Source organism: Stomoxys calcitrans, chromosome 2, assembly GCF_963082655.1.
Source record: "Stomoxys calcitrans chromosome 2, idStoCalc2.1, whole genome shotgun sequence".
NCBI classification, from domain to species: Eukaryota; Metazoa; Arthropoda; class Insecta; order Diptera; family Muscidae; genus Stomoxys; species Stomoxys calcitrans.
In genome coordinates, this window is record NC_081553.1 from 99,709,723 (window position 1) to 99,735,001 (window position 25,279).

Here is a 25,279-nt window from a genome sequence, read left to right on the forward strand (position 1 = left end):
ATAGGGGAATTAGAGTTTGTTTGAAAAGATGTTGATCAGAAAAACTTGCCTTCATTGACATCGCACAGGAACTTTATAGTTAAGAAGATTTCACATAATCGTTGTGCAATGATTTTACCTACATAATAACAAACGGTGTGTTTTAAAAGGTAGGCTAGTCAGACGGACGGCGATGATCCACGATGATGTTGAAAATTTTTAAAATTTAATGACTTGCTTTAAAACTCAGTTATGTTATGAGATTTCTCCAATTGCCATATAATTTTAATACTTTAGGATAACAGCAATTGTAACCCCCCATAGGCAACATCGAGTCATCATTGCCAATGGTCTATCATTGCTATCCAAATAAAAAAAAATCTTCTTTGCAAATGTCACATAAACCAGCAATAATGAAAACATTACACACATACGGCCACAGGAGGCCACGTTCATAGATCGAACTTTTAACAGTTGGCCCAAATTGATGATGATGCAGGACACAGTAAAAGGGTAAAAAGGGCGGTGTACTTGTCCTTTTTATGCTGAACATACCACTAAGTAATGAAAACAATGGACATTTTTGTTTCTTTTTATGGCCCCATTGGGAGTAAATCAGAGAGCGAAGTTGGTTTAGCGAGCCCAAGGAGCTTTTGAAGGACTTTTGTAAGGAAAGGGGTTGCTCATATAAGTTTTTATATGAAAAAAGGGATGTTGTGGCTGTTGTTCACCTTTACATGCCATCCCTTCCTTCCTTCAAAGTGCGTTACAATCACAAGTGCTTTTTTATGATTACCGATTTATTTCTCACTCAGATTTTGGGGTGGTCGGTCGATTTGCCCATTAATGGATGGTATTCCTACTCTTCCTTCTTTGCGTGTATTGTTCGCAAATAAAAAAGGTAAAATTAAATAAAATAAAAATAATGACTCAGACAATCAAAGGCAAAAGAGACATCTGTTATTTTGGTGATGATATTGCTTTCATTACAGCAAATTAAGTTGTAACTACAAGGAGTGTAACTACAAAGTGAGAAAAAGGGGGAAATCATGGATGGTGGCAGTGAGTGGGCAGAAAGGCGATAGATGCAAGACCACTAATAAACCGGAACAAATAGAACTTAAGAGAGATCATCATAAGAGACCACTTTGGGGGAGAGAGGTCTACTACTACAAAATTTCCAATGAGCATTCCATTGAGTAACTAGAGATACTTCTCTCATATTAATGAGTGCAGGTCGATTAAAGTGTGTGCTCATTGATAATGGGCCATTATTTTTTATGACAGGATACCTCACAAATTTCGCCAGCTTTAGTAAAGGGATAACCACCGCCGAACATTTTTCTGATGTTCACGCCGGGATTTGAACCCAGGCGTACGGTGTTATAGGCGGACATTCTGACCTCTGCGCCAACCTTTATAACAGTGAACGTCCTAAAAGAGTGGCTGTTTAGTGGGACATGCATAACTCACGACTTACACAAAAATATGACTAAAAGGACAAAAATCATCACCTGGAAGCTTTTCTGCGAACAGATCGAAAGAGTTAATGAAGCCTCCAAAATGAAACAGTTTCTCTCAAAAACCCATGTCCAAACTGAAACAAAGAAGGACAGAGGGTTCTCATTACCGACTTTATGGTAAAGGAATCCTTGAGGAGCTTCCAACTATTAAAGTTATTAGGATCTGGACGACATTACTTCTACACCAGTGGACTACTGTCCCCGCCATATTCACAGTGTGGAAGGTTATACTGTTGGTTTACACTATGGCTATAAACCCTCAATAGCCTCAATTAGTATGTTAACAAGTAAAAGTGTGCTAAGATTCCGCCGGGTCGAATCTTATATACCCTCCACCATGGATCGCATTTGTCAAGTTTTTTGCCCGGTATCCCTTTGTAGGCAAACTAAGTATAATAGATAAAAATTGCTCTGCTGTTGGAATAATATCAAGTTATGAACCGATTCCATTGTGCACAATGTCAATCAAAAAAATATGAAAAAATCGTTTTATAAGGGCTCAAAAAGTTAAATCAGGTGATCGCTTTATATGGGAGCTATATCAGGTTATGGAACGGTTCAGATCATATTTAACACATATGTTACAGGTCATAGAAAAAGTCACTGTGCAAAATTTCATTTAAATCGGATGAGAATTACGCCCTCTTATCTGGGCGCTATATCAGGTTATCGACCGTTTCAACCCATACTTGACACGTAAGTTGAAGATCGTAGAAAAAGTCACTGTGCAAACTTTCAGCCGAAGCGGATAAGAATTACGCCCTCGAGGAGCTCAAGAAGTAAGATCGGGGGAACGGTTTATATGGGAGCTATATCAGGTTATGTACCGATTCAGACCGTATTTGAATGTCATAGAAAAAATCGTTGTGAAATTTTTCAGCCAAAACCGACGAGAGCTTCGCCCTCTAGGGCCTCAAGAACTATAATCGGGAGATCGATTTATATGGGAGCTATATCAGGTTTTAGACTGATTCGGACCATTCTTGGTACGTATGTTGGAAATTATAGAAAAGTCAAAAGGCAAAATTTCAGCCGAAGCGGAAAAGAATTGCGCTCTCTAGAGGCTCAAGAAGTATAATCGGGAAATCGGTTTATCTGGGAGCTATATCAGGTTATCGACCGTTTTAACCTATATTCGACGCGAAAGTTGAAGGTCGTAGAAAAAGTCACTGTGCAAACTTTCAGTCGAAGCGAATAAGAATTACTCCCTCTAGGAGCTCATGAAGTAACATCGGGGTAACGGTTTATATGGGGGCTATATCAGGTTATGAAACAATTCAGACCATATTTGAAAGTAATGCTTAATGTCATAGGAGAAGTCGTTTTGTAAAATTTCAGCTAAATCAGACGAGCACTGCGCCCGCTAGTGGCACAAGAAATAAAATCAGGTTTTAGACCGTGCCAAACTTGGCACGTATGTTAGAGGTCATAGCAAAAGCCACTGTACAAAATTTTATGAGAATCGGATAAGAATTACGCCCACGAGGAGCTCAAGAAGTAAGATCGGGGCAACGGTTTATATGGGAGCCATATCAGGTTATGTACCGATGTACAGACCGTATTTCAAAGATATGTTTAATGTCATAGAAGAAACCGTTGTGCAAAATTTCTGCCAAAACCGACGAGAGCTTCGCCCTATAGGGGCTCAAGAAGAATAATCGCGAAATCGGTTTTTATGAAAACTATATCACGTTTTCAACCGATTTGGGTTATACTTGGCACGTATATTAGAGGTCGTAGAAAAAGTCACTGTGCAAAATTTCAGCTTAATCGGATAAGAATTACGCTCTCTAGGGCCTCAAGAACTATAATCGGGAGATCGATTTATATGGGAGCTATATCAGGTTTTAGACCGATTCGGACCATTCTTGGTACGTATATTAGAGATTATATTGTAGAAAAGTCAAAAGGCAAAATTTCAGCCGAATCGGAAAAGAATTGCGGTCTCTAGAGCTGTATCTAAATCTAATCTGAACGCCTGGGTTCGAATCTTCTACTACTTCCTGACATTTAAGGCAATTTTGAATAAAGGAAAAAGCAGACGATTTGGCAGAAGAAGGCTAGAAGGACTGCCGTCAATAAACTTGGTTTTCCCGAGGCCTTTCGGGTCGACGCAGTCCGAGTTAAGAGCATGGGCTACGAACGCTGTTCCACAGTGCCATGTGACAATGTGGAACAGCGAAATGGTCGGCAGAACAACGAAAATCGTATGAGGAGATGCGGATTGTGAAAAGACGAGGTTTTTATTGAAAGGAAGCAAGCAGGAGGCCAGTAAAGCTTTCAGTATCATAACTGGACACATAGGACTACGAGCTCAATTGTGCAATATCATGTGTAGCATGTGTAGGGCATGTGGGGAAGATGATGAGACGTTAAAGCATTCCCTATGTCATTGCCAGGCTTTCGTTGCCAACAGACACCGGTACTTAAGTGGGGACACAATACCAGACATGAACCAACTTAGGGGCGTTGTATGAAAAACAATTAAGGATTTTGTAAGTAGCACGGAATCCCTAGTTTAGATTTTCTTTTTCGAGTTAGTTTTTAGTATTCAGAACGCATAACAAGCTGATTACTGGCTTAGGTGCATGTCCATAGTGGCATGGCAATTCTAGATGGAAGAATGGGCGAAAGATTGGAGAAGGTCAGATGGGGTCAAGACCGGTTCATAGATGCAAATAGCTTATGGGGAGGGCTGTAAGGTTCTGTCCCAGGCCATCATGGGTTGGCGGGAAATGATGCGGGCGACGAGTTGGCGAGTAGTGAATCTCTGATAGATGCTGATTTTGCTACGGAGTCAGTGCACCCTCCTCTTTACGAACTTCACGATATGGTGTATGCTTTCTGCTTAGGGTGGATCTTTTCTTCTGTCCCGGGCCTTAAAAAAGTGGCGGGAAACAAGGCGCCCGACGAGCTGGTCAAAAATTGATGGCTGAAAATCGGACTGAAAATGAAGATTTGACCAACTTGATAGGAGGCTCCCCTCCCACCTGGGGCCTTGATCTCGATCTCGGACATTCTCTATATCACCTTAGCTCTATCTACTCCAAATTTCAAAGAGATATCTCTACCCGTTCTTACGCGGCATATTTTTTACTATTTTTCTTTCGATTTTCTCCCACTGTGCGTGGGTTGCATAGTGGCTAAGGTTCTGTGACCGAGTATTGCAGGAAACAGGACGGTTATTGCAACGTCAGATATTTGAAGTCACGCACTGGGAGAGGTGGATTTCTGCAGTGTATGCGACGACGAGAAGTATTTAGACTTAAATGGAGGTAGGTCATTTAAAGTCGAGAGCTTTTTCGGACCATGGGGAGGTCAGTCATGTTTTGCTGGGTGTAAGATCATCAAAGGGTGCCGGGGAACGAAGCCCATGAAGAACTAGTAAGTAATAGATCGCTGATGGATGTAGATAGTGTTACGATGCATGACCCCAGAGTGCTGGTAGAAATTCTGCCTGGTCCTTGTAATGTCAATTGTTTGACTTCTCGCTGGACTCAGAGAGCTGCAGATTTCTGCAGGGTGTGCGACGACTAGAAGGAGTTACAGTTGGATAGAAGTAAGCCATTTAAAGTTGAGACTGGGTGGAATAGGCAAAGAGCTTCTGCGGACCATGGGGAGGCCTGACTGGCTATCTTGGATCTCAGATCACCAAAGGGTGGCGGGGAACAAAGCACTAGTAATAAATCACTGATAGGCGCAGGTAGTGTTACCAAGCCAGTGAACCCTCTCTTTCCCTTTGCGAGCTTCTTGGTGGGACGATGCTTTCTACGATGACAGCGCGAATAAAACGTGGATTGTGGTGGGGGGGTGTGTAAGGCGCTGCGACCGAGTTTAAGACGACACAGAAAGTCAAAGAGCTGCTTCGCACCATGGGGAGGCCAGTCAGGCCTTGTGGGTCTCAGGCAAAGGGTGCCGGGGAACGAAGCGGAGGACAAGCTGAGTAGTTATAGATTGCCGATAGGCTCAGATAGTGCTATGGAATCAGTGAACTCACCCCTTTGCAAGCTTCTTGGCTTTCGTAAGCTGCAGCTTTGGGTAGCACAATCACAAAGGCTCTGCGACCGAGTATTACGTGAAACAGGGCGTCACTTGTCATGGGGCTGAGAAGCAATGAAGAAGTTCTGACTGTTATTGCAATGTCAGTTGGTTAATTTTTTGCCGCCCTGGACAAAAGCGAGGCTTACTTACTCAGGATGTAATGAATTGGCTAACTTGACGATGCTCTCTCTTTCTCACCGGTGAGAGTTTTTCTTTTCTAACCTATGCTGTGATGCATCTGCATGGCGTTTCTACGTCTTCATTTTCTCTTTTACCTTTTTTTAGGACGAGTACTATGGACCTAAGATTTCAGGGTGAAGTGGGTAGCAACCGAGGTCGTGAGCCCTCCAATCTAACCCAGGAGTAGGTCATATCATCGCTGGAAAATCAAGGCGATGATAGGAAACCTATCAGTATTTTCAAAAGGTCTCTGATCGCAGGCCTTAGACACAACTTGAGGTCGAGTGCAAGATACTGGAGCCAGAGGCGCGGTCTGGGTTTGACGGAACTTTGGTATTGCCACCTAGTGCTTCATGCTACATGGAGAAGACAAAGCTCTGGGCTTTTACATTGAGAACTCTTGAGACCAAGTTGTGGTTCCGACTTTCTGATCAACGGGATGATGACGGATCAAGGTTGCTACCCGTGTGCACTCCAACCTAACTTAGTAGCAGGTCATACCATCGTCGACTTCAAGTTGTTTCCGATGGGATGCCGGAGACACCACTTGAGGTCGAGTGGAAGATACTGGTATCAGCGGTTAAGCTTGGTCGACAGAACTCCGGTATTGCTTCTAGCCAGAGGAGAGAGCAAGTCTTGTCTTCTACTTCGAGGATACAGAGACAGAGTTCTACATCCTAATGCCTGATCATAATACGGTCCTGCAGGCGCAGATATGGGCGATAACGGAATGCGTGAAGTTGTACGGTAGACGACGATTGGATACATCTTTAAAGATAGTACTTTGGCCGTTTGGTCAATAGCAACCAAAATGGTAAAGTCATGAAGGGGCCTAGAGTGTAAAAAGAAGATTAACGTTATAGCGGCGTAAAGACGAGTAGGCGGTAGATGATTTGGCCGTAAGAGCCAGAAATCTGCCGATGAAAACTATGGTGAATGTGAAACCTTTTAAGTCTACACAGTCTGAGCTAAATGCGTGGGTTAAGTGCCCGCATGTTGTACTGTGGAACAGAGAGACGATTGGAAGGACGACAAAAATCCTGTGGTGACAAAACGAGCAAATGTGGGATAGGGGTAGGAGTTCAGTATGGCTTTCGGCATCATTATGGGACACATAGATCTACGGGGACATTTATACAGAATAGGTGCCTCATGTAGTAGTGTCTGTAGGGCATTTGGGGAAGACGATGAGACGTTTAAGGATTTCATATGTGAAGGCCTAGCTTTTGTTGCAAAAAATATCGATTGGTATCATAAAAAATATAGGGATGCCTGAGTTCGAATCCTGGCGAGAACATCAGACATGTGTGAGGTACTATGCCATGCATAGAAGCCATGTACAATAAAACCTTCTCTGCAAAGAGGCGTTGCACTGCGGCGCGCCGTTCGAACTCGGCTATAAAGAGGAGTTCCCTTATTATTGAGCTTAAAAACCTTGAAACGGACAGCACTCATTGACATGTGAGAAGTTGGCCCCTGTTCCTTAATGGAATGTTCATGGGCAAATTTGCATTTGCATCCTACTCTTACCTAACCTAACATAACCTAGGGTCATAGAAGGGAAGCCCATTTGGAGATATGAGTAAGTGGGTTTCTGAAATATTTTCAATGTTACTTTCCATTACCTAGTTCCCAGTACGTTCGCCTCAGATTTCTGAATGGCTCAATGTCCTGTTTCTGACTGGAAGTATTTGTCTCTATAATCTGTGTAGGGATGCACCCAGGCAAGTGATAGCGTATGACGACAAGACGTTGGACTAAAGGGCATAGAATGGAGGACGATAAGAGATTATGGTAGAAAACTTTGAGCACATAGTAAACTGACTGATATATGCCCATAGTGGCGGGGTTAAATCAGCATCATCTAGTCATCCTAACCTAGGCGCCTAGTACTAAATGTTAATTTTGCATATTTTTTTTCTTACATTAACCCACAAGCGCATTATTTTAACTGCCATCGTTTCTAATTTGTTTTTTTTAATATATAAAATAAAATTAAATGTGGTGTAAAGTATGTCCCATATTTTGTAGTTTCAGTTAAACTTAGTAATTACAGACAAATGTGACCGATTTCGGCGCTTCTGGGCTTTATCTGATAAAACTGTCTTGCATAGAAAAGGGGCCAACAATTCTTGTTTGCATGTAGAATTTTCTTTTGCCCATGCATTGCCACCAGAAGGTGCAACTGAAGGAGTATGCAGCCAGACATGAGTGTGTTCACCGAACATTTGATTTGAAGCATATCGAAAGCGTGCGTTTAGAGCCAAAAACAAAAGAACCTCCATTACTAATGGCCATAGAAAAATCCCAAGATAGCAAACCAAGACCAAGTAGCAGCAAACACAAAAAAGTGTTAATGGCGGACGGCAAGACTTCAAGTTCATTTTTATGGATTCGCGCGAGCATTACGCCAAATGCAAATGTGCCATAACGCTGCTTTTGCTGCTGTTGCCGCCTTTGCATTGTGGTGCAATTGTGAAAATCGATTTAACCGCATCTTTCCTCCTATGCAAGGAAAACAAAGCTTGTCGAGTAGCAGAAACTCTTTTTCAAGTAACGGATGTTTATTTTGCCATAAAGGTTGCAGATGTTCTTTGGAAGCCTAGAAACAAAGGAAAATGTTTCCTTCTTCCTTTGCTAGGTATTCAAAATGCAAAAAAAAAATGAAATGGGGCATGAAAAATGGGCTGTTGTGTGGTCACACCTTCCATGGTGTGGTTTCTAGACCATAAAGATGTCACAGTGTCATCTTCAGAAGTACGAACTGCAGTAGTAAGGTCACAGCTACAAATCCAAAGGTTAGGTTGGCAAAGGTTAAAAAAGAAGGTTCCGATTTTTACCACTATTGGCATACACCTTTGGCAGCAACCAGTTTGCTGTGCCCTCAAACTTTTCTCACATAAACTCTTATTGTCTTCCATTCTATGCCTCCTAGTCCAACGGCTCGTAGTCATACGCTATTATTTGTGGCACCTATTCCGTATAAATGTGTCCCGTTAAGATACCATACTGATCTCCTTCTTACTATCTCCATCACTATATGTCGTGTTTTGTTATGATTCCGATCTCCCCAAAGGATTTTTGTCATTCTTCCGACCGTTTTACTGTTTGGTCGTCGTTGCCACGCCATTAACTCGGACTGCAACGCCTATGAGGCCACAGTAGCACAGAGGTTAGCATGTCCGCCTATGACGCTATACGCCGGGGTTCGAATCCTGGCGAGACCATCATAAAATTTTCAGCGGTGGTTATCCCCTCCTAATGCTGGCGAAATTTGCGAGGTAATATGCCGTTCAGACTCGGCTACAAAAAGGAGGCCCCTTATGCAAACTTGCAAATTTTGCTCATGAAAATTCCACTTAGGAACAGGGGCAAACTTCTCTCATATCAATGAGTGCAGTCCGATTCAAGTTTAAGCTCAATGATAACCGAAACGAATGGCACCAATAAAGCGGAGAATAATACTGGCAGAAAGATGCTTCTTTGGATTAAGTAAGCAGTTTAGAAACAAGACCACCTCACGACAGACGAAGACACTATACAAGACGCTGATATTACGCGAGTTGTTATTCGGTTCTGAGGCATAGGTACTTGTGAGAGCTGAGGAGGCAGTGCTTGAAGTCTTTGAGAGAAAGATTCTTCGTGAAATATATGGACCAGCTAGCGTTAATGGAGAATATAGGCGTCGTATGAATCGCCCGCTATATGACGACGATAGCATAGTTACACGTATCGAAATACAACGGCGTTGGCTAGGTCATGTTGTCAGAATGGATGAAGAAGCTCCAGCAAAGAAGTCTTTTGAAGGCAAACACGGTGGTACACGCAAACCGGGCAGACCAAAATCCCGTTGGAAAGATCAAGTGATAGCTAGTGGAACAAATGTTCTTGTCATAGCCAATTAAAGTTAGTATGTAGGTCTAGCCCAGTCGTATGCTCCATCCGATACGACTTACCATACCATCTCTGATGTCAAAGTAAATGCTAGTCATTATCGGAAAAACATTTTGAAAGCTGCTTTGGTGCCATGGGCGAGCAATCTTTTCGGTCGTAGCCCATGAACGCATCAACAAGACTCGGTACGACCATGTTCCTCTTTTTATTTTGACCACACAGTAGTTGTCTACTTGCCAGATGCCAATCTGATGGACTTCTCCATATAGGGTAAGGACTAAAAACTATGCCATTATTGATCCGCTGTAGAGAGCCTTTATACAGGAATGAGTCAAAATAGCGGCAGATTTCATTCGCGCAGCTTCGTGAAACTTGTTTTTTGACCGACTCAGAGCCAAAGTCATGGCCGAAGGTGGTCATATCGGGTAAAAGAGAATGGATTCTGAATTTTAAATTACACATATTTTTGTCACTTTAAGCTATAAAAAATATGTTCACATAAAAGAAATTGGTCGTTTGAATTGGTAGCACTTCTTGTCAGCTAACCTGTTTGCTAGGTTAGGTAAGAGTGGTTGTCCTTTCCGGACTCATTTAGACAATTTTTAATCCATTGTGATGCCACTATAGCGACAGACCAAGTGGGAATCCAACACACTGGTGTGAATCCAACCAAATGGTGGAAATCCAACCAAATGATGGAAATCCTACCCACAACCCCCGATCTGGCAATTCTAGCACGCTACCTACTCGGCTACCGGGGCGCCTACCTTATATTGGGTTGCCCAAAAAGTAATTGCGGATTTTTCATATAGTCGGCGTTGACAAATTTTTTCACAGCTTGTGACTCCGTATTTGCATTCTTTCTTCTGTCAGTTATCAGCTGTTACTTTTAGCTTGCTTTAGAAAAAAAGTGTAAAAAAAGTATATTTGATTAAAGTTCATTCTAAGTTTTATTAAAAATGCATTTACTTTCTTTTAAAAAATCCGCAATTACTTTTTGGGCAACCCAATAGTTTGGACCCAAAGTGGTGGTACAGCAGAAGTTCGAAGTGGAATTGCAATGCAACCGAGTGCCTTGACCCATAGATGGGAAGGAGTTTTAGATAGTACTGCGCTCTCAATTATGGAGGTGAACATAGGCACTCCCATATGGCCTTGGTTATGCATTTGGGCGTGGTGTATGCATTAAACAAAACACCGACTTGTCCTCTGTAGTTTCCTTTTCAAAACTAGTGGTTATGGCTCTGTTGCAGAAACATTTGAGCATTTTAAATGAATTTTTGCCAGACCTCTTTATCAATAAATATGATTTGCTATATAGGGGATTTTCCCTCATTTCTCATGTTTCCCTTTGAAATTTAAAAGAATCAAAAATTTGCAACAGCATTTGACTGTTTTTCCAGAAAAAAGGCAACTTTGATGTGACAGCTGATGAGTAGCTTTTGTTTATTTAAAAAAAAATGTTGTAAATTTATGATGCTTAACGCCTTCAATAACATAACGGGCCCAACATCCAACAGCAATACCGCCTCTCTGACCTGGCAGGCGGGGAATGAATGTTGCCACAGCATGCTTAACTCAAAGAAAATATTGTCACCAACTGCAACTTTTGTCGTTGTTCTGATCACGTTCTTCATTGGTAGCTTCTCTGTTGGCGCTGTTGTCAAAATCAAATCAAATGAGAAGGCGGCAATTTTTCCAGTTCACACTTTGTTTGTTGCCGATTGTCGGTTGCCAGTTGCTGCCGATGACTCTCCTGTTGTTGTTGATGTTTGTGGCTGGCGGCGGCAGCGGTGGCAATGACATGGCTTTGTTTATTTTGGTTGCGGCATGGAAAAGTGTTGTAAATCGAGCAGAACATGTCATTTATTTTTATTTTGTTTTTATTATTTATTTTGTTGGATTGTAGCAGCAGCAACAGCATCAGCAGCCGCCGCAACAACTTTTGTTTGTTTAAAAATAAAAACACAATGCCAAATAAAAACACGCACATATCCCCATCTATGCTGCGTTGCCTCCTCCATGCATGCTCCCTCCGCTATTCAATGCAACAATTCGCTTTACATTAAACATATTGCGACAGTTTCCTGAAAGCAGAAAAAAAACAAAGCATTGAAATTTGAATTAATGTCCTTGCGGCTGATGTTGGGTGAAAGCTTTATTTAATTAAGGTTGCTAATTATTTTTTTTTAGCCAAGGATGGTAGTTAACTTAGCAGAACAAGAGTGGTGTGGAATGCAAAATTTTAGAGGATTATTGGTTTTATAGAACAATTCTTGTGAAATTTTATTTTAATAAAAATTTCACAAAACTTGAATATCCAAAAAAATTTGTCAAAATTTCGCTAACCTCTTATTAAAGAAAATCTCTTCAAATTTTATTCTGATTAAAAATTTCTTCAACAAATTTATTTTAAAAGTTAATTTTGTGGCATGTTGGCCCTACATTTGAGTCCCATATAGCCATGGTCGGCCAATTTGTCCATCTGGGGGGTGGGGAAACCAACCATTACACGGACTTCATTTTTTTGCCATATTCGTTACCTACTCCCGACTACCTTTCTTTGGAACTCCATATTCACATGAAAATCCAACATATCTGTAAAGGGGAGATTTGGGGTTCGGCCGCTGGCCCCGGTAGGGTACTTGGACCCAATTTTTAATACCATATTCGTATTCTACTCTTCAATACCTTTCATTTTATATCTATACTAGCTGGACCGGGTTCGCTCCGCTGCGCCTAATTGAACTCTCTAATATCTTTTTATGGTGGGGACACTTTGCCCTGAATGCGGATATCGAATTCGTGCTGCTGTAGCCTATGTCCGCATATGACGCCGAACGCCTACGTTCGAATCCTGGCGAGAACTTCGGACAAACTTTAAGGCGGTGGTTATCCCCTCTTAATGCTGTCGACATTGGTGGTGTACCATGTCATGCATGGTCATGTAAATAATTCTCCCCAAGGAGGTATCGTACTACGGCACGCCGTTCGGACTCGTCTATAAAAAAGATCCCTTATCGTTCATAGACTCAACTTGAATCGGAAAGCACTCATTGATGTGTGAGAAGTTTGCCCCAGCTCGGTTCCTGCGCAAATTTTTACTCTACTTACTTAAAAGCGCCACCTAGAGTTGAACGCATTTCCTAATGTCATAATCGTAATCTACTCCGAAATATCTTTAATTTTAATCCCATATAGCCATAGCCATGGTCGGCTAATAAGCCTATTTGGAGGTATGGGAGTGGGCGAACTCCTATTATTTGGACCTAATTTGTTATGCCATATTTGTAATCCACTGCCGAATACTTTTCATGTGAGTCCCATATTGATAGGAACGTCATATATATTTGCTTAGAGGGGTTTAGGGATTGGTGCGGCCCGTTGGGTACTTGGACTCAAAATTTAATACGATATTCGTTTTCGAGTCTCCAATACCTTTCATTTGATACCCATATTGTGTCAATCCGGACCTGCACCGCAGCGCCCTCTTTAACTCTCTAATCCTGTTTCATTTGAGCTCCATACTGCTGTCGTGATTGGTCTCTATATCCATTTGTGTTAGGAATGATACGTCAGCCTTTTCGCATTTGTCAAATTCGTGCTCTACTCCCAAATACCTTACATTTAAGCCTTAAATTGCCATGGTCGACAAATATGTACGGGTTAAAGGGCGTCTTGGGGCTGGGGCTGGCACTTTGCCCTAAAAAAAAGGTATAAAATTTATTCTTTGCTCCCAAACACCTTTAATTTGAGCCCCATATTAACATGTTCAGGAAATAAGTTCAGTTTGGGGGGTGCTTTGGGGCTTACGCACAAACACTTGGCCCCAAAACTGTATTCCTTTTCTACTCTTAAATACCTTTGATTTGGGTCCCATATTGTCATGATGGGTCAAATAATCTGTTTGAGGTGATTTAAGTAGGTTAAGGGCCACCTAGATACCTTAACACCAATTTTAATATCATTTTCTTAATCTACTCCCAAATTGCTTTCATTTGAGTCCCATAAAGCCATGGTCGGCTAATATGCCTATTTGGGGGTGGAGAAACCTGTTGGGTGGTGGTTTTGGTTGTGGCGAACCCCCAGGTGAAATGTTTATGTCAAGTACGTACTCTACTCTTAAATACCTTTGATTTGATACCCATATTGTCCCAAGAAGTAAACATGTCCGTTCGGTTGGGTTTTAGGATGGGGCGTCCCCCCAGTTTATTTTACCCCAAAATTGTACACCATTTTCGTGTTTTTGGGGTACCATAAGGTGGCATACAAAATTTCTCGTAAATTAGTGCACAACCAGTCGTCAGACTAACTAATAAGGAAGAGACGGATAAACCAGTTCGTCCCTAGCCTTTAACTAAAGGTTGAGTTTCCGATTCAGATTCAGACGACGACAGTACCAATAAAACAGTCATCGCAACCGAATGGTGAGACGATGATAGCAGGATGACGGCAGAAGTGAGCGATGGCTTTGCTTAGCTGACAAGCAGACCGAGAAAGCGATCCGGGCACGACGAAGGAGACAGAGGCGTATGCACCCACAGCGCAATCGTGCAAAAGTGCAGGATGCTGGAAGGGATAGAACTGATATTCCAAGCACTTCTACGGAAGCTGGATAGAGAATTAGAACACTTTTACAATGCTGAAGAAGAAAAAGAGCTCCCCGCTTTCAAGTATTCTGGGAAAACCAAGCTATCCCGCTCGCAAAGGAGACCCTAGACAGTTCTCTGCGGAGGTTGACAAAGCCGGAACAGGAACGAAGAAAGCGCGCACGGACCCTGAGTCTTCATAGAGGACTGTGACTTCCAAAAGGAGGCCACAGCCATCAAGGAAGGGGAAGATGGTCGCTGAGAATGGTAAGGAACCGCCCTATTACTCCAGAGTGGCAAGGAAGCCCAACAGAGATAAGCTGACTTATGCAGTCATCAATATCGGCAGTGCATCCGGTAGGATTCCACCAGATCATCGGTCCCAAGTGGAGCATCTGGTTAACGATCGGATTTTGGAACATGTGTGGAACTCTGTAGAGGGTCAACCCATACAAATGATGAGCTGCGAGTATAGAGGGGACATCTTTACGCTGCGTTTTGCGTCGGCGGAATTTATTGATACCGTCAAGAAGCTCGGCGGAGGTATACACGCTCCCTGGGAGGGCGTAAAGCTCGACCTTGTGAGAAAGATGGAGATCCCCGAGCTCACAAAGGCGACAGTCTTCATCAAGGATGAGGGCGGCGAATTCGCGACGGAACGCATAACGGAGTTTTAAACGAGCAAAACCAAGAGTTGACCGTAGAAAACCAGGGCTTCCACAGGAAAGAGAAGGAGGAAGAAACTCTCCGTGTGGTGGGCATTGCTCAAGTCTCTGTGACAAGATTGGCTTAGACAAAGGCATGGCGTACTACGGGACCAAGGCCGTCTTTTTAAAGATTGGAAAGACTAGGATAGGCAAAAATCCTCATACTAAGCCTTCAGGCGATGCAGTGGCAGCACACTTAATACCGCCTTACGAACAGGGGGCCGACGAAGAGACAATCACCGTATTTCACAATATTGGGAAGACTAGGATAAGCAAATATCCTAATACTTAAACAACAGGCAGTGCAGGGGCGAGAGACCCAATACAGCCTAACGAACAGGGACTCAAAGATGGAACCATTACCGACTTTATCAAGATTCGGAAGACAAGGATATGCAGAGAACCTAATACTAAGACATCAGGCAGTGCAGGGACGGTAGACTCAATGCAGCCTAACGAAAAGGGAGCCGACGATGAGTCCATCACCTACTCCCGAGAGGCCCATTTACTTAAGATTTGTAAGACCAAGATAGGCAAAGATCCTAGCATTGAAACATCAGGCAGTACAGGTACGGGAAACACAATACAGCCTAACGAACGGTGACCCGACGATGGAACCACTACTTTATAAAGATGCGGAAGACTAAAATGGGCAAAGAAACTGATATGAGAACATCAGGCAGTACAGTGACAGGAAAGTCAATGCAGCCTATAAAGCCCATTTATTGGAGGACTAAGGATTGAAGTTATCCGGATAAACCTCCACCGGAGCGAGAGAGCTATATACGCTCTGATGGAACCACTACTTTATAAAGATGCGGAAGACTAAGATGGGCAAAGAAACTGATATGAGAACATCAGGCAGTACAGTGACAGGAAAGTCAATGCAGCCTATGAAGCCCATTTACTGGAGGACTAACGATTGAGGTTATGCAGATATACCTTCACTAGAGCGAGACAGCTACATACGCTCTGATGGAGAAAATCAGCAAGGGCAAGATTCATATTGCCCTAATTCAGACTTTTTAATTTTTAACAGAGCACGTCGTAAAAAAGCTGAATTATATTGGGATATGTATTTCACTCGGCTCAAGGAATAAAATAAAAATATCAGAGCACCAAAACGTGCCTCCTGAGAGCTTTACTGCGAACAGGTCGAATGCGATAGTGATGCCGCCAAGATGAGAAAGTTTCTCCTAAAAGCCCATGTCCCAACTGAAACGCTAGTAGACAATATGGGAATGAGAGCATATACAACGGAGGACATGTTGAGGCTTTTGGTGAGGACTCATTTTCCACAGGATACGACGGGACTCACAGAGACACCGAAATCTCTGAATAATTATGTTGATCGAAGGCTTATCATTACAGAACTTATGGTTAAGGATATATTCAAATGTCAGAGAATGTAAGAACAATGTCTAGTGAGGAAACACTAGAACTACTCGTTGATAAACATTTCCCAAGAAAACTCTTCAATGGACGACGTGTCACCAGAAGAGGGTGTCACTGATATGAAATTTCTCTTAGGTTGTTGGGGGAAGTTGTGTCTGAATCGAAAATCCTTAGGGCGATAAGAAGTTTCGACTGCTTTAAGTCGCCAAAGCCTGATGATGTATCGCCGGCTGAATTACCAGCTGTGTCCGATAGTCTAGTCCTTGGCTTAGGGAGATATGCTCTGCTTGTATCAGCATGTCGTATATACCTGTGGGATGGAGACTCTTAAGAGATCCATATAAACATATCTTAGGGCAAAGATCCTTACAGATCGCTTGCATGCATATTAAGGGCAAATTCCCTGAAACAGCCCTTCAAGACCTAGTTGCCTACCTAGAGGGTTCTTTCGCTGTCATGATATATACAATGGTAGCATTTCTTGAAATTGAAGTTGTTTTCTATAATTTAAAACCGACGTTAATCATAGGGGAGCTAGAGTTTCTAGGCATCAACACTACCGTAAGAAAGTTGATCAATAACTGGCTTACTAAAAGATCCATTACGGCTGGCTTGGGATCTGTAGATCTAAAAAAAAGATGGGTCAGCGGAGAAACCTCCAAGGAGGTGTACTATGTCTTTTAGTCTGAAATATAGCCATTAACCATATATTATTGTCTTTGGAAGAAAGAGGTGTACAAGTGGTAGCGTTGATGACGTGGCAATTGCGGTTAGGGGAAATATTCCCAGCTCTCTTAGAGATATACCTCAGGAAGCTCTACTTGCCATAGCACAGTGGGCTACTGAAAGTGTTGTAGGCGTAAATCCGTGCAAGACAGAAGTAGTTCTTTTCAGCAGCAGATACAAGTTGCCTACAGTGGTACCTATCTCCTTGGGAAGACAAAATCTTGCATTTACAAAAAGCGCAAAATACGTGGGTGGTTTGTTGGACAGGAAATTTAACTTCAAGTCCTTAATTTTGGAGAGGGCAAGAAAGGCAATTTATGCCACATACACCTTCAAGAGAGTCATTGGCAAAAGTTGGGGGTTTAGAGCGCGCGTCTTGCACTGGGTATATACTGCAGTTGTCAACCCTATAATGCTATATGGTGTAGTGGTTGGGTGAACGGCGCTTCAAATGTCCACCTACGGATCCAAGGGATGACTTGTTTGTGCATAACAGCCGCACTGAGAACGACACCTTCAGATGCACTGAATTTAATGCTACACCTAATGTGTCTGAACATAGGCAAATTACTGCGACCACTGCGAGGGACTAAGGGAGCTTTATCTTTGGTCATGTGGCGGCAACGGACATAGTGTTATCCATGATACTATATCCGATGATCCAGACAGTGTTGATTACACGCTCCTTGAAACTATATCACATAGACTTCTACACGGATGATTCCAAACTAGACGACCAGGTGGTCTTTGGAGTGTTCTCTGAAAAACTAGAACTGGTCATATCGAGTAGGTTACCCGATCACTGCAGTATGTATTAAGCGGAGATCTTTGCAATTAAGGAAGTGGTGGAATGGCTAAGATATAATGTCATAAAGACGAGTGGCATAAATGTCTTCTTAGACAGCCATTAAATTCCTGTATAACATATTTCTGAACACAAAAACCGCTCTCGACTGACGCAGATCTCTTAACGAGATGACTGAAAAGTTCAATATTCACCAGTTCTGGATGCCGAGATTGTATAGCGGACATTCCAGGGATGCTGGAATCTGTAGGTATGCCTCTAGCGACATGTAAGCTAAGTTTTCAGGACCAGGCCAAAAGGACAACAAATGATAGATGATCACAAAGAGGGGGCTGTGAGCATTCCAAAACTATGTGGCCTAATCTAGACTTGAAGAGGGCTACTGCTTTGCTACCATTGGCTGGAACAGACGTCTCAGTCATGGTGTCCGTCGTGACAGGTCACAGTCTAATCGGAAAACATGCAGACAGTCTGAAGGTTGCCAGCAACGACTTTTGCAGAAGCTATGAGGACATCGAAGAGGAAGAGAGAGAGAGGTGTGTCCCGCACTAGCAGTCAGAAGGAGTTTCACTTTAGGTTCTCATTTCTTTGAGAACCTATGTGATTTAGCGGATGTGAATATTCGCAAGTTGTTGGGCTTTTTAAAGCGATCTGGATGGTTAAACGGTAGAACTAGAAGGCATCTTCCTTCTCCTGTGCTTTTGGAATCACAATGGACGAAAACGTCAAAGTGGGTCCGATGGCACACCGCCACTTTTTATACCCACCACCGAAGGATGGGGGTATATTCATTTTGTCATTCCGTTTGCAACACATCGAAATATCCATTTCCGACCCTATAAAGTATATATATTCTTGATCAGCGTGAAAATCTAAGACGATCTAGACATGTCCGTCCGTCTGTCCGTCTGTCTGTTGAAATCACTCTACAGTCTTTAAAAATTGAGATATTGAGCTGAAATTTTGCTTTTTGTCCATAAGCAGGTTAAGTTCGAAGATGGGCTATATCGGACTATATCTTGATATAGCCCCCATATAGACCGATCCGCCGATTAAGTGTCTTAGGCCCATAAAAGCCACATTTATTATCCGATTTTGCTGAAATTTGGGGCAGTGAGTTGTGTTGGGTCCTTCGACATCCTTCGTCAATTTGGCTCAGATCGGTCCAAATTTGGATATAGCTGCCATATAGACCGATCCTTAGATTTAGGGTCTTATGCCCATAAAAGCCACATTTTATATCCGATTTGGATGAAATTTAGCACAGTGAGTTATGTTAGGCCCTTCAACATTCTTCGTCAATTTGGCCCAGATCGGTCCAAATTTGGATATAGCTGCCATATAGACCGATCCTCCGATTTATGGTCTTAGGCCCATAAAAGCCACATTTATTATCCGATTTTGCTGAAATTTGGGACAGTGAGTTGCGTTGAGCCCTTCGACATCCTTCGTCAATTTGGCCCAGATCGGTCTAAATTTGGATATAGCTGCCATATAGACCGATCCTCCGATTTATGGTCTTACGCCCATAAAAGCCACATTTATTATCCGATTTTGCTGAAATTTGGGACAGTGATTTGCCTTAGGCCCTTCGACATCTTTCTTCTATTTGGCCCTGATCGGTTCAGATTTGGATATAGCTGCCATATAGACCGATTTCTCGATTTAAGGTTTTGGGCTCATAAAAAGCCCATTTATTATCCGGTGTCGCCGAAATTTGGGACAATGACTTGTGTTGGGCCCTTCGATATTTGTCTTCAATTTGGCTCAGATCGGTCCAGATTTGGATATAGCTGCCATATAGACCGATCTCTCGGTTGAACAATGACTTGTACTTATAAGCATTTGGTCTAAATCGGATGATATCTATAGAGCTGCTATGGGGCATAAGGTATGCATTTTTCACTGGATTTTGATGAAATGTGGTTTTCATATATACCCGAGGTGGTGGGTATCCAAAGTTCTTCCCGGCCGAACTTAACGCCTTCTTACTTGTTTAAACTTCTGATAGAAAATTTCACCCAATTTAAAAGCATTTTCAAATATTTCGCTCAACTAAATCAAATTCCGTCTTTACTTATTTTACGCGTTAACCACATTTACTACGCGTTTACCACATTTGTGGGTCAAATTTTACAAATTATCTCATTTGCATGCAGCATAGATTTGTTTGCCAAATAGTAATCGTTTGCGGCAACTGACTTACGAAAATCTTTAATTAGCGAATGTTAATTGAAATTCCTTTAATAAGCTAAAGTTTAAAAAGAAAATACCGCCAATTATTTTTTATATCTGTCAATGCTTAATTTTCACTAATAACCTATTTTTATGTTATCTCATCTTTATGAACGAGGGCTGTCAACTAATTATGGGAAAAAAGTCAATATCAGATTTACAAAAACGAATTGATAATTAGTTGAGAGATAGAGAGCCTCTAAAGGCCAATCAGTCATATGAGTGAAGTAGTGTGTCATTATTAACAGTAAAGTTGATGCATTTCAAGTCTAGGTTAGGTTGAAAAGAGGGTACGGATATTAATCCGCCCCATGCCACTATGGGAGGCCACTGTAGCGCAGAGGTTAGCATGTCCGCCTATGACGCTGAACGCCTTGGTTCGAATCCTGGCGAGACCTCAGGAAAAATTTTCAGCGTTTGTTTTCCCCTCCTAATGCTGGCGACATATGTGAGGTACTTTGCCATATAAAAACTTCTCACCAAAGAGGTGTCGCACTGCGCACGCCGCACGCCGTTCGGACTCGACTATAAAAAGGAGGCCCCTTATCATTGAGCTTAAACTTGAATCGGACTGCACTTATTGATATGTGAGAAGTTTGCCCCTTTTCCTTAGTAGAATGTTCATGGGCAAAATTTGCAATTTGCTGCATGCCACTATGGACATACACCGAAGCCAGTAATTGGTTTTTTGTGTACTCTTAATGCTAAAAAGTAACCTCGAACATGTAAAAGCGTGCTAAGTTCGACTAGGTTGAATCTTATATACCTTCCACCATGCATCGCATTTGTCAAGTTCTTTTCCCGGTATCTCTTTATAGCCAAACAAAGCATAACTGAAAAGAATTGCTATGCTATTAGAGCTATATAAGGTTATGCACCGATTCGAAGCATACTTGATTTGGATGTCCATCATAGAAATCATTGTTCAAAATTTCAGGGAAATCGGATAAGAATTGCGCCCTATTGGGTCTCTAGAAATAAAATAGGTTATGCACCGATTTTCATTGCCTTATCATTGCCGAAAGTTTTACCATTTAAGGAGTTCTGCAAAGATCGAAATAAATGGTAGTCTGATGGTGCAAGGTCAGGCCTATATGGTGGATGCATCAAAAGTTCCCAGTCAAGCTCACTCAGTTTTTGGCGAGTGACCAAAGATGTGTGCGGTGTAGCGTTGTCCTGGTGGAATATGACACCTTTACGATTGACCAATTCTGGTCGCTTCTCCTTGATGGCTGTATTCAATTTGTCCAATTGTTGACAGTAAACATCCTTGGAAGCAGCTCAAAATATACCACACCCTTCCAATCCCACCAAACAGACAGCATAACCTTCTTTTGGTGGATATCAGCCTTTGAAGTGGTTTGAGCTGGTTCACCATGCTTGATCGTTTTCGACTAACGTTGTTGTAAACAATCCATTTTTCATCTCCAGTTATGATTCGTTTTAAAAACGGATCGAATTCATTGCGTTTAAGGTGCATATCACAAGCGTTGATTCGGTTTGTTAAATTAATTTCTTTCAATACATGTGGTGGTTTTCCCCTCCTAATGCTGGAATTATTTGTGAGGTACTATGCCATGTAAAACTTCGCTCCAAAAAGGTGTCGCACTGCGGGACTCCGTTCGAACTAGGCTATAAAAAGGAGGCCCATTATCATTGAGCTTAAACTTGAATCGGACTGCACTCATTGATATGTGAGAAGTTTACCCTTGTTCCTTAGTGGAATGTTCATGGCCAAAATTTGCAATTTTTTATCCTGCCAAAAGCTATACCGACCTCCTTTTTTGTAATAGCCTCATCTTCTCACAATCCGTATCTCCCCCTGGGATTTTAGTCGCCCTACCGAACGTTTCGTTATTCCACAGTGTTACATGCTTAATTCGAACTGCGTCGGCCAAAAAGATTTCGAGTTGACCAAGTTTATTGACACTGTCAGATCATCTGCTCTTTCATTCCCCCTCATTCCGCTATGGTCCGGCAGCCAAACAATGCTCATCGCGCCATCCTCAGAGAAGGTCTTGGTCTCCTTCTTACACTCTAAGACTGTTCGTGACCTCACCAACCTGGTTGTTATTGCCCTGACAACCAGGACAGTAATGTCCGTAAAGATGTTCACACTTGACGTCCTCGCGTGAACACCACACCACCTCCTGCATTCAGTCATCGCCCGGATTTCCGCCTGCAGGACCATATTATTGTCAGACAGTCGACAAATATCGCAGTCCCTGGCTTCTCAATGTAAACCTCCAAGCTCACTCTGTCCTCTAGTTTTGATCCATCTGTGTAGCATAAACTTGTAGATGGCAATACCAGATTTCAGTCAATTTAACACAGTGCCGCCGGCAACAGTGTCACTGACCGACCTTAAGTGCCGCTTCAGGTATCCGATCCGAAACCTCTAACCTAGGTTAGGTTAAAGTGGCAGTCTATTGTTTTAACAGACTCAGACTATTTTAGCAGCAGCAGAGCAGGTCTCTGGTGGGAATCGAACCCTCGACCACGCTGGTAATACGAGCAAGTCAACAACTCGCCCAACGGGACTTGCTGAAATGAGTTGTGCATTGGTTTTTGCCTTATACGAAATCGGTTAGCATTGAACAAAATTATCACTTGGACCTCTTTAATAGATATGCCTCCGTCACCACAGTTAATCAAAAGTAGACAGTTAACTAATGCTTATCTTGTCAGCTACCGAAATACTGTCAATTATGAAATGGAGTTGAGCACAAACATGGCCGCCTGACATTAAAACCAACACAGTAGGTGATAAAGGTAAAAGATTTTTTGAATACATTGTTCGTAAAGAAAAGTTACTATCGTTTATGGATTGTTTGAACCGTTGAGTGGAGCGGATGTTTTATAGGTCATTATTTTTGGAAGTAAGTAAGTAAGTCACTCAAGGATAGCTACTATAGCGCTATTCATTAGGCGGTTGATGATTTGCGTCTGTTTCCAGTGGGGCGGCAGATATATGGGTTGCCCAAAAAGTAATTACGGACTTTTCATATAGTCGGCGTTGACAAATTTTTTCACAGCTTGTGACTCTGTAATTGCTTTCTTTCTTCTGTCAGTTATCAGCTGTTACTTTTAGCTTGCTTTAGAAAAAAAAATGTAAAAAAAGTATATTTGATTAAAGTTCATTCTAAGTTTTATTAAAAATGCATTTACTTTCTTTTAAAAAATCCGCAATTACTTTTTGGGAAACCCAATAGAACCCCGGAGTAGCCTTAAAATGGTCTCCAAAAACCCAACAGGTGCTGTGGTGGTATCAGGCCGTGGCATGTTGTCTGCTTGTGAAACCTCAACTGGTGGAGCGGCTGCTTCAGGCTACACTATCCAACAGTCGACTGGCCAGCAGGGGCTTCTGACGAAGACACCTGGTTCGAGTCTTAAGGACAAGTCGAATCTATTTTATGTTCGCGTGCCTATAATTTGCCTAAGCCATCGGCCTTCTCAGACAAACGAATACGCTCTTTAAGAGGTTGGAATAATAAGAGGCCCATCGCTCTCAGGTTTATTTAGAGACTTGGTGCGAATGAACCTAAAACTCTCACCGACAAGGAGAGAGACTCCCTTAATTGGGCTCGGGGATTCGCTGCACATGCTACCCTAAAGAATACAAGTCTACTTTCGGAAACTGCACCGCAGTCAGCCAAAAGTCTGCGGTCACCTGGAGAGCAATCCATGCCTTAAAGAACCAGGGCGAACAATAGTAAGATTGGCCCAAGAACCTTTGCTAATGTGGCTAGGGACAGTTTGGTGATGGCAGTTGTCGACAAGGGAATAGAACAGGGCTGCATTCCTAGGAATAATTGGAGTGGGATAGTCAATGGACTGTCATCAGTATACTCCGATGTTCTTGCGGAATTTCCTAAGTCTCCTCCAAATTGGGACGATGCAGGCTGGTATCGGGGCCGATATAGACTAATTGCCTTCGGGGATCAACGCTCAATCGAAATGTATCGTTGTGCGCTAGAAAAGATTGGTGAGATCTGGCCAGGCGCAGCACTGGATTTAGTCAAGAAGGAAGATATTTCTTCTCGGCCAATGGCACACACTTGGATGCCAAGGATTCCCTCAGATTCTGAATTCAGACTTGGCAGACTAAGAGACTGCAATCTCAATTTTTCAACCACCGACTGGAAGATTGGTAGATTAGAAGAGGCTGATGGCGACCGGAGGGAGGCCACTGTAGCACAGATGTTAGTATGTCCGCCTATGACGCTGAACGCCTGCGTTCGAATCCTGGCGAGACAATTAGAAAAAATTTTCCACGTTGGCTTTCCCCTCCTAATGCTGGCAACATTCGTGAGGTAATATGCCATATAAATCTTCTGTCCAAAGAGGTGTCGCACTGCGGCACGCCGTTCGGACTCGGCTATAAAAAGGAGGCCCATTATCATTGAGCTTAAACTTGAATGGGACTGCACTCATTGATAGGTGAGAAGTTTGCCCCTGTTCCTTAGTTGAATGTTCATGGGCAAAATTTGCAATTTTGATGGCGACAGGAAACATGCAGAATTCGTCCTAATCTCCAGCTGTCCTCAAGAAGTCTGATGGAGTTGTGTCCTATGGATTCAACAAGTTGAAGCTGAAGGTCTATAGAAGCGGTGGGGAATCAGAAGATTACTCTATGGAATCGGAAGATGACTCTGCAGTTGTTGCTGAACTTTTATCTGAGGAAGTATCGACCACATTTCTGAAGTCAAGCGGATTGCAGGAGGCTGAAAGTCCCCCTGCCAAAATCGGTACAGGAGAGGAAGGCATCGAAACTGGGCTGCGTCGGCGTCATAGGGGCACTGAGATCCGCACCGCAGGCAGGCCTGGAGGCGATGCTGGATATGCAGCCTATAGAGATCTATATTCTGAACTGCGCCGCCAGGGCCGCGCTTAGGCTGAGGGTGATCGGCATGTTGAAGGAGGATGGATGCGGCCACAGTTCGACTCTGTGTGTTATGGATGCGGAAGGTAGACTGAGGAGGATCTCCGACTACCTGGCACCAGTGCCAACTGGAGTGAGGGCATTCGCGATTCGATTTCTGGGAGGGATGAGTGGAGGGAGAATGCTGTACTTGAGGAGGATGAGACCTTGATCTACACCGGTGGCTCCAGAATGGAGTGAGGGACTGGATTGGGGTATACTCTGATGCACTCAATATCGAGAGGGTCCAGAGACTGGCCTGCGTCGGGGTCACAGGGGCACTA

The 25,279-nt window shown here is 42.8% G+C and overlaps 1 long non-coding RNA gene across 2 annotated transcripts in view; it reads right to left on the reverse strand.

The window, feature by feature from the left end:
- Nucleotides 1-11,032: 11,032 nt before the first annotated feature.
- LOC106093624 (uncharacterized) overlaps nucleotides 11,033-25,279 on the reverse strand; it is a 70,987-nt gene continuing 56,740 nt past the window's right edge. For both annotated transcript variants that reach the window (XR_009397208.1, XR_009397207.1), the window contains exon 2: nucleotides 11,033-11,704. This is a non-coding gene — a long non-coding RNA (uncharacterized LOC106093624). The remainder of the gene's footprint in view (nucleotides 11,705-25,279) is intronic.